This window comes from Triticum dicoccoides, chromosome 4B, assembly GCF_002162155.2.
Source record: "Triticum dicoccoides isolate Atlit2015 ecotype Zavitan chromosome 4B, WEW_v2.0, whole genome shotgun sequence".
Lineage (NCBI taxonomy): Eukaryota > Viridiplantae > Streptophyta > Magnoliopsida > Poales > Poaceae > Triticum > Triticum dicoccoides.
Window position 1 is genome coordinate 151,703,936 of NC_041387.1, and position 10,313 is coordinate 151,714,248.

Below are 10,313 nucleotides of genomic sequence, written 5' to 3' on the forward strand. Positions count from 1 at the left end.
TCTGTTGCCTTTTTCTGTTGACTGGATCAAGAGCCCCTGAGTCCAGCATTTACTATTGTGTTGTCTAGGCTGTCTTCATTATTTCGACGCTTGTTTTTATTGCATCGCGGCTTTCCATTGCCATCCTTGATTTCGGATGTGCCTGGGTCACTGGTGCCGCTACGGGCCAACCAACTGTCCTCGCCCACGCAAAAACGGGTCATGAGAGTTGTTAGGGCTGCCATTGTCCTTGGGTTTTCCTGGCCGAGGTGTCTGGCAAGCCATTTGTCCTGGATACTGTGTTTAAAAGCTTCTAGGGCTTCAGCGTCCGGACAGTCGACGATTTGGTTCTTCTTGGTGAGAAATCTGTTCTAAAGCTTACGGGCTGACTCTCCGGGCTGTTGGATTATGTGACTTAAATCGTCTGCATCCAGAGGTCGGACATAGGTCCCTTGAAAATTAGCCCTGAAAGCATCCTCAAATTCCTCCCAACTTCCAATTGAGTTTTCGGGGAGGCTTTTCAACCAGTACCGAGCTGGTCCTTTCAACTTGAGGGGCAGGTATTTGATGGCATGGAGATCGTCTCGGCGAGCCATATGGATGCAAAGAATAAAGTCCTCGATCCAGACTGTAGGGTCTATTGTTCCGTCGTATGCCTCGATGTTTACAGGTTTAAACCCCTCTGGAAATTCATGATCCAGCACCTCCTCGGTGAAGCACACGGGGTGTGCGGTGCCCCTGTATTTGGCTGTGTCGTGGCGTTGGTCCGACGGCTGTAGTGTTCGGTGTTGATTCTGAGCTGGTAGTTGATTAGTTTAGACACTTTGGTGGCTTTGATCTTGCGTAGGAGCACGTTTCCTAGATCCATAGATGGACCTAGCCATTCTAGCTCTTTTGTCTAGGTGCTCACGTAGATCATGTGCTGACTTATGCACGACATCATTAGCCACTCTGTCTTGCCCACGGGGTGGTCGTTCCGGCAGATCTGCCGTATTTTCATTCAACGGGATGGGATCTATAGCCTCGTCGTCGCATTCGGGCAGCAGCTTGCGCTTTGGATAGCTCTTTGTGTGGAGATTGCCACCGTATTTTTTGTCAGTGTCAAGCACTTTGTTCCATCTGTGGTTGAGCGTATCCTTCGGGGCCTTAAGCCTTTGCCTATGCTTCTTCAGGCTCCACGCGGTAGCGATAAGCCTTTTGTGGAGGTTCTCTTGTTCCAAGTGCTTTTCCGGGATGATGCGTGCATCATCGTCTGGACTTTTCTCCTCTCCAGAGACAGGTTTATATGTTTTGTCTTCGGCATCGCTGTGATCGGACAGCGGCCCCGGACTGTGTTTGCCGTCCCCTGGCTCATCCTGCTCCATCGCTGGGTCTACGGGGTCGTCGTTATCTTTATTGTCTTCCGGGGTTTTATTCTTTCCTATGCCGGAATCGTTGTCTTTGCTATGGCGGGCTTTAGAGCGGCGCCAGTGACGTCGGCGCTTTTTGTCTTCTCAAGGGGATTATCCTCCATTGCATCATCGCCATTGCTTTCTTTGGGTGTGTCCACCATATATATATCGTATGATGAGGTGGCTGTCCAGCGCCCTGGGGCGGTGGTTCCCGTTTTTCTCTAGCATCATCGTCATCCATACCGTCGATGTCTTTGGAGTCAAAATCGAGCATGTCAGTTGAGTCGTCGACAGTGGCTATTAAGTGGGTGGTGGGTGCGTAACGAATTCCTTTGTCATCCGCTTCCCACTCAAGCCGGACATAGTTCGGCCAAGAGTCTCCTGACAGGAAGAGAGATTTTAAGGAGTTTAGCACATCGCCCAAGGGCGAGTGCTGAAAGGTATTCGCGGAGCTAAACTCCATGATCGGTGCCCAGTCAGATCCGATGGGCACGGATGCACGCGGTTCTGAGCCTATGGCCGGAAACGAGTCCGAGGGTCCGATGACACATATTTCATTGGAGGCGAAGTCTGTGTTCGGATCTATCGCCGCTGAGTGTGTGGCCTCCATGGCGGGGTCCATCTACCCGTCCTCGGATGGCACGATCTGCTCCGGATTTAGAGCCGAGGCAGCTGCAGGTGCGATCTCCTGAACACCGTCCGATGACAGATCTTGGTCATGCTCATTGCGACTGTAGGGCGCACCTGTGATGGGCTCGAAGTCGAAGATCGAGTCTCCGTGGATGTCGGCAGTGTAATTCAGGCTTCCGAACCTGACCTGATGGCAAGGGGCATAGCTATCGATCTGCTTCAGATGGCCAAGCGAGTTGGCCCGAAGTGCGAAGCCGCCGAATACTAAGACCTGTCCGGGGAGGAAAACCTCACCCTTGATCACATCGTTATGGATGATTGAAGGATCCATCAAGCCTTACCGTGACTACACAGTGGAACTCTCAATGAAAGCACCAATGTTGGTGTAAAAACCGGCGGATCTCGGGTAGGGGTGCCGAACTATGCGTCTAAGGCTAATGGTAATAGGAGGCGGGGGACACAATGTTTACCTAGGTTCGGGCCATCTTCATGGAGGTAATACCCTACTTCCTGCTTGATTGATCTTGATGATATGAGTATTACAAGAGTTGATCTACCACGAGATCGTAGAGGCTAAACCCTACAAGCTAGCCTATGATTATGATTTTTGTTCATCTACGGACTAAGCACTCCGGTTTATATAGACACCTGAGGGGGCTAGGGTTACACAGAGTCGGTTACAGAGAAGGAAATCTACATATCCGAATTGCCAAGCTTGCCTTCCACGCAAAGGAGAGTCCCACCCGGACACGGGACGAAGTCTTCAATCTTGTACCTTCATAGTCCAACAGTCCGACATAAGTACATAATCCAACTGTCTGAGGACCCCCTAATCCTAGACTCCCTCACCCCCAACGACTGGGTCGACCACCAGCGCTTGCCGCCCAGGGGTAGCAACATGCGGTGGGTGATTTGACTTGTTGAATGTAATGGGAGTCTTCGACCACTTCAAATAAGTCGGAGTTGCCGGAGAAACCATATTCACTTCTCTGTTAATGACTTTGAGTCGACTTTTGCTTTCCACATCAATAAAAATCATCAAGGTGAATTGACCTGAGGGTAACCCTCCTATTCCTCTTTCTCATCTTCCTTATTAGACTCTTTCTCATTGGACTGATTCTCTCGGAAGCTCCGAATCAGAAGACAGCTCTGCTAAGTGGTATTCTTTGGTTGAATCAGGTTCCCCTCCTCATCTTTCTTTGTGTGTATGTAACACGGCAAATCCAGGATGTCCTATCCTAACTGATCATTCACCTTCTTAGGTTCCCACTGTGGTTTTCGTTTCCCTTTGAACTTTCCACCTCCAGCATTCAGGACTGCAGCCTCAGCAGGACCTATAGGTTAAGCTTTACGCTTCTGCTTTCGACTGGAATTCCAACCTTTGGAGTCCTGGACGACTATTTTCCATACCACTTCGGAGTCGGTCCTCCTCTTCACCATTCGCGTACCGAGTGGCGATCTCCATCATCCTGGTGAGAGTCATATCTCTAGACCAACCGAACTTTAGGGTAAGCTCTCCATACTTGACGCCCTCTTTGAAGGTGCAAACCGCGTGGTGATCTGACACATTTTCCACCGTATGATGAAGGGTGGTCCATCTCTGGATGAAATCTCGCAAAGTCTCATTCGGTTTCTGAACACACTGATGCAATTCAATCAGCCCAACAGGTCGTTTGCAAGTGCCCTCAAATATTTTGATGAACAGTTGGGCCAAATCATCCCAACAGAAAATACTCCCATGGGCCAACTGTGTCAACCAAGCTCTGGCCGACCCCTCAAGCATCAAAGGGAGGTGCTTCATAGCTACATCATCATTGCCACCACTGATCTGCATAGCCGCTCCATAGTCTTCCAGCTAGGTGTCTGGCTTTGATTCTCCAGTAAAGTTACTCACGCCCCTGCCAACCTAAAGTTGGGAGGGATCTCAGCTGATCGAATGGCCATACTGAAACAGTCAGGCCTAGAAATGAATGCTCTGTTCCATGTTGGACGATCTCTGCCCTACACTTCTCTGCTTGCTCGGTGTCTATCGACCAAACCTTGCACAAGAAGTGATATCCCATCGAATCCCAGCTCTGTTGGGTCGACCGGGGCTCTCCGCTCGTCACCATGCGGGTACCTATCATCGTAACACTGAGGCGCGTACGATTCGCCCCTAGGAGGGGGTGTAAGCACTCGACGGTGGTCATCACGGGAACCCTGACGATCAGACTGCCTATGGCCCCGCTCCAGGTACTGGTCCTGGCAGGGACAATGATCTTCTGATGCCTGGGAGACCTTGGACTATGTGTCGATTGAATTGTGTCTACAACCACTGACCTGCTATGAATTATGTTGCCCGACTGGGAAACAGCAGAATTCTATCCCCCCATGGTCTAAAGCAATGCACGGATCTGCTCTAAACCTCTACCAGCTTCTAAACGCGACGGCTGAATGGACTCTACTATGCATGTTGCTGCTGCAACATTTTGAATCGGAGTTCAGTATACCTGAGTTTCAGTCGGAAACAACCGTTTGGCCCGTCGACTGGATTCGGGAACCCGCTTATGAGCCTGCTTGTCTAGTGCTTTCTGCAGATTGTCCATGCGTGTACGCTCAGCCAAGGTGGCCAAGCGTGCAGCCTCCAAGGCCCCAATCGGGGGTCTCCCCAACGATTGGGGTTTGGAGCGCCTGAATGTTATGTCAATGCAACTCTTCCCTCTGCTCCATGGTGAGGGCCTTGGGGACGTACTCCTCATGCCCTTGTGATGGGCCAGCGCTGCCACCGCCACCACCGTTCCAGAGAAATCCAGGGGCGTTGTGCTGGGAAGTGACCACGAGAACTTCTGCCACTTGGTCATTGCTCTCGCACTCGAAGAGGGAATCCGAGTGACTAGTCGGCCGATCGAACATACCATAAAGAGATTCGTCGGGCTTGATCACCGCGACTTGGAGGGTGGTCGACTAGCGAGCCACCGCATGCTTCACCCACCGCTGGAGCTGCGAACGGCCGGACCGCTTGCAACAACGAACTGTGGGGAGCGATGATGTCACCAAGGCCGACCGATACTGGGTCGGCGGTTGTCGAAGAAGAACACCAAAAGCACTCACATAGAAGTGCGTCGCCCCATGGACGGTGAGGGCCTTGATGTCGAGGGGGCTTCTTGAAGCGAGGCGGAGTCATCGGCAATGAAAATGAGCGCACCGAGACGGATCTCGTGGCCCAACACCAAACCACCGCCGGAAAGCATGTTGTTGGAGAACGAAATCTGCAACCTCACTGGAAGTTGCCTAGACGTCGGCCCCAAGGTGGGCGCCAACTGTCGTGGGAGTAAGTCTGGCAGTAAGAATAGGGGGTACGTATGAGGAGACAAGGTCCTAGCTACGGTGAGGTTGTACACGCAAGTTTACAAGTTCATGCCCTTCTCGGAGGAAGTAAAATCCCTACGTCTCGGTGCCCTGAGGCTGTGTCGACTGAATATGCGTGAATGTTACAAGGGGTGCGAAACCTTGCGCCAGAGGAGGAGGGTGGCTTATATAGAGTGCGTCAGGACCCTCTCTGACCTCAGTGACACAGGGTTCAATGTGAGTTAAGATGGGGCGTTACCGGTAACGCCTGCCATCAATGACCATTAAGACTACAGGGTGAACGCCCGACCGTTGCCATCCTGGGATGACTTTAGATCTTCTATACACCGAGTGGTTCTTCATACGGTCGAGTGACTATGCTATGGTCGAGTGGAATTGGGGTATCCGAGTGGAACCTTCTGTCGAGTGGATTGCACTTCAGGATGATTCCAGTCGGTACTCTCTGTTGGTCCTTGAGTGCCTTTGAATGTAGGTCAGTGTCCTTTGGTGGGGTGTCTAGGTCAGGCCTAGGAATCTACCCTAGGTACATGTCCTCGTCAGTAGTGACGTGGTTTCTTTGACGCCATGGTGAGACCAAAGATCATTTTTTGCATGCCAGAGTACCTCGATCGAGCCCCCTATAACAGGGAACCAACAAAGTACACTGGGCGCTGCACCACTTTCCTCCTTGCCGTGTCCTTGGGGATGCATTTGCCTCTGAACACCATCTTCTATCTTGCTGCTTTCATCTCCATGTGTGAAAACTTCTTGGGCCGCCACCCTCACTAGGGCCTCTTCAAGCATATATTCACTTGTCGATCTTAGATTGTGAAGAAAGCTAACCCAGTCGACCAGAAAACGCACGTGATCCAGATGTGCGGGGGGCTAGGGATCCAAACGAGGGGTAGGAGCTGTTTCCTCCTGTGACTTTTCCTGAATAAGTTAGAGGGTGGCAGTCGACCTGGTTTTACTGCAAGGATGTTCCAACTCCTGGTCAGTCGACTAACCTCCCTCCTTTCACTCTAGAGAGGCTCCAGTCCCCTCGCTCACTAGTGGTAGCTCCGGAGGAGAAGGAGGAAGTGCAGATGTTGGTTGCGGCCATTGTTGAACTCATGAAGGGAGAAGTGACTAGGATGGATCTGTTGCAGGTGTATCTCGGTTGACGGATCCATCTCCTCCAAGCTCGTGACCAGCCCATGTGAATGTACTCGGGCTCTAACGACATCACTCGTATCCACCCAGAGGAGGTTGACGAGGAGACGGTGTCCCAGTGGCTCCGGAGTGTTACTGGTAACAAGTATAACCCAAGGGGGCCAAGAGGATTCTGCCATTCGACGCCAGTCGTGCTCCTGAAGAGGTCAGACTCGCCTATCTCAGTGTTTTTTCTTTTATCTTAGTCAAGTGGTTGTTCTTGAATCCGACTCATATACATGACTTGCATATTGTAGGTTTTCCCCAAGCTGCACTCGATGCCCAATGGAGAGGAATTTGAGGAGGGAACCGACAGCGACGCTAAACACAGTGACAACTAATATGCCGAAGACAGTTAAAATGAGAGCAAGGACTCGAGCGGCAGCGGCGAGGATGTCGATTCACCGCCTCATTTCGAGCGTTGATCCAAGTAGCAGCAAGACCCCACGGGGGGACAGGGCAAGGCCGCCGTGCTGAGCGCCGAAGTTCCCAAGGGCACTCCTAAGCCGACTAAAAAGTCTCCAAAGAAGGCCAAAGTTGCTCCGCCCAAGCCTCGGAAGGCCCTGCCGAGGATCAATGTGGTTGTGCCCGTGACATCAATGTAAGCACTTATTTCATGTATCTTTCTGTGTTCTTCTTTAGACTCATTGGCTTGTTTGACCGAGTGAAATCTGGAATTTTCATTGCTACTTTTGGGTCTGTGACCCACATGCATATTGATGAAGATCGTGGCGATGCGAAAACAGCAGATGTGGCCACCTATCGACCGGGTAAGGCTTTATGACTTATATGTGTTCTGTCAATAGATTTTTGTGGTCGGCTGAAATTTCACCGTCAAGTGTTTTGCAGCACTAGCGAATATCATTCAACTCCCTGATGATGATGATGAGTATGACCCTCTGAAGAATACTGGCAGAGAAGTCAAACTCTAAACAAGAGGGTGCCAGGCTCCCGAACGTCTCGCCCGTTTTTTGAACCAGTGATCCAGCCGGTCAGTGATCCAGCACGGGCATCTATCTCCTTTGCCATTCTTTTGTCGACCGACTAGCCTTCAAGTGTTGACTGCTCAAGCTCCAGAGCCCATTGTGCAAGTCCAAGCTCCTACTCCACCAGTCCAGACGCCTGCCCCGACATCTTCATGTTTGCTGCCTATCCTGTCCCAGAGGATCAAGTAGGAGCTGCGAAGGAGGCCATGATCTAGGCAGTGCTAATGATGGAGCGACTGAAAGTGGTGTATGACGCGAGGAAGACCACATACAACGCTAGCTCTGCTCTTCGAGCCAATGTCCAAGTGAGTAGAATTGTAAGTTAATTTCCAATTGATTTCTTTGTCTTGGCTTTTTCTTTGTTCAGACACGCTCTCTGCAAACTGATGCTTATTATTCATAAGATGTTCATGCATCAAACTTTAATTTTTCAACTTGCGCCTGTTCACCAATGGGTGTTTTATCTCTATAGTGTTTCTCCTTCACTTGAGTGGACCAGGTCTTGTCGAGTGAAAAACTTTTACTCTAGTGGGTGCACGCTAAGTGCACCCACTGGGTGTAGTCCACGAGACCACCGTCGAATGTTTGATTCAGCGGGAGTCTTATCGAAATATTTTCTTGTAGCACTTCCACTCGACCTAGATAGGTCTTGTCGAGCGGGAAATGAAACCAGTGGGGGCACGCTAAGTGCACCCACTGGGTGTAGTCCCTGAGACCACGGTCGACTGCGGGCAGTCGGTGGTGGTTTGTGAACCAATGATGTTTCTTTGTTTTTTTACGTCTTCCACTCGAGCTGGTCTGACCATGCTAAGTGGTAAATGAAACCAATGGGGGCATGCTAAGTGCACCCACTGGGTGTAGTCCCTGAGACTGCTGCTGGATATTTGATTCGGCAGCAGTCTTAGAACTCTTTTTGCTGTGTACTTGATTCTTGTATCTTTCCACTCGGAGGTAACTATCGACTGACTTGTCCAACTATTGTTTTGTACAAATCTTGTGAGTGGGGCCCAATATGCCACTATGGAGCAGGAGAAGACCAGTCTTAGGCTCAAGCTGGAACAGGCCAAGGAGAGTTCGAAGAAGGCTCAGGAGGAAGTAGCAATCATGGGAGGTAACCACTTGCTGACTGCATGCCTTGTCATTTTCCCTGTCTTTCCTTTGAACCGAGTGTCTTCACTCAAATAGATGTGCGTAGTCAAAATCGTCAACTACAAGCACGTTTGGGGAATGTTATTTCTTTAGATAAAATGAAGCAGGCCCTGGAGCAAAATGATCTTGAACTTGCTGCGGCGCAGAGGTATGCTCATGAGAAGACTGAGCTTGCCGACCGGAAGTTGGCTTCAGTCAGAAAGTTAGAAGATGAGAACGCCAAGCTGAAGAGTGCTGTTGAGGAAGCAAAGAAGGAAACCATGCAACTGAAGGATGAACAAGCGGCCCTGACCAAGAAGAGGGATGAACTAGAAGCTTATCTAAGTGATCTTGCTCAAAAGATGTTCCTAAAGCTTGAAGGTATTTCCCTTCAGCCGACTGAAAAACTTTCGTGCCATGTTGTTGTCGATTCATTAACTTTCCATGTTTGCAGAATTCTATCATAACTTCAAGGAAGAAACTTGGTGGATCGAGACTGGACTGGACCCCATCAACTCCCCTTTCAAAGATAAAACAGACATGAACATGCTGTGACTGGAGGCTCGACTTGCAAACATCTTGGACTACATCGTCGGCCTGAAAACCGCGATGTCTCGGGTCGACAAGGAGCTCTTGCCATAGGTTGTGCAACAAAATGACCTCGAGTCATTGATGACTCGACTCAACAGCATCCCTGACGGAGTGCAGGCATGGAAGAAGTCAGTTGCGCATTGTGGTGCTAATGTCACTTTATCCCTCATCCGCGTTCACTGTTGGGATGTCAAGGAAGAGAAGTCGACGGATCTGCAAGTAGCTAACACCAAGAAGCTTCAATTCCAGTCCTTCATGGTGACCTTCATCAACGCAGCCACTCGCATTGCAGATGGCATTTACTTGGATTCATTTGTCGGGCCAGCCAGCCCTCCACCTGACGAGTGAAAAACTTGATGACTCGATTTGCCTCGGAATGCCGAGTGGATTGTGTAACCGTTAAAACTCCTTCGAGCATGATGCTCGAGTACTTTCGTTTGCGATGTTGAACTTTGCTAGAACCATCCGAACTTGGTTTCTTTATTCGACTGCAGTTGCTTCATTTCCACTGCTCTTTCGATTTTCTTGGCTTAAGTCAAGTGAGAGGGTTGCTCTACACTTGGAGTCGACATTATACTTGTGATGCAGTTCAGAGCGCATGCAGATGTTGTACTTGTGGCGCGTCTTAGAGTGCGTCAGACGTTGTACTTGTGGCGCAGCTCAGAGCGCATCAGACATTGTACTTGTGGAGCAACTCAGAGTACTTGGGGTGTTCTTAACTTAGGCGAGTATAGGGTCACAACAAAGCCCGCGAGTGAGAGGATCGCTCTTTACTCGGAGTGTTTTTTAAACTTAGGAGAGTACGGGGTTGCAGCTAAGCCCTTGAGTGAGAGGATCACTCTTCACTCGAAGTGATTTTTAAATTTGGCGAGTATGGGGTCGCAGCTAAGCCCCCGAGTGAGAGGATCACTCTTCATTCGGAGTGTTTTTTGAAACTTAGGCGAGTGCGGGATCACAACTAAGCCCCCGAGAGAGAGGTTCGCTCTTCACTCGGAGTGTTTTTTAAACATAGGCGAGTGCGGGGTCGCTGCTAAGCCCCCGAGTGAGAGGATCGCTCATCACTCGGAGTGTTCTTTAAATTTAGGCGAGT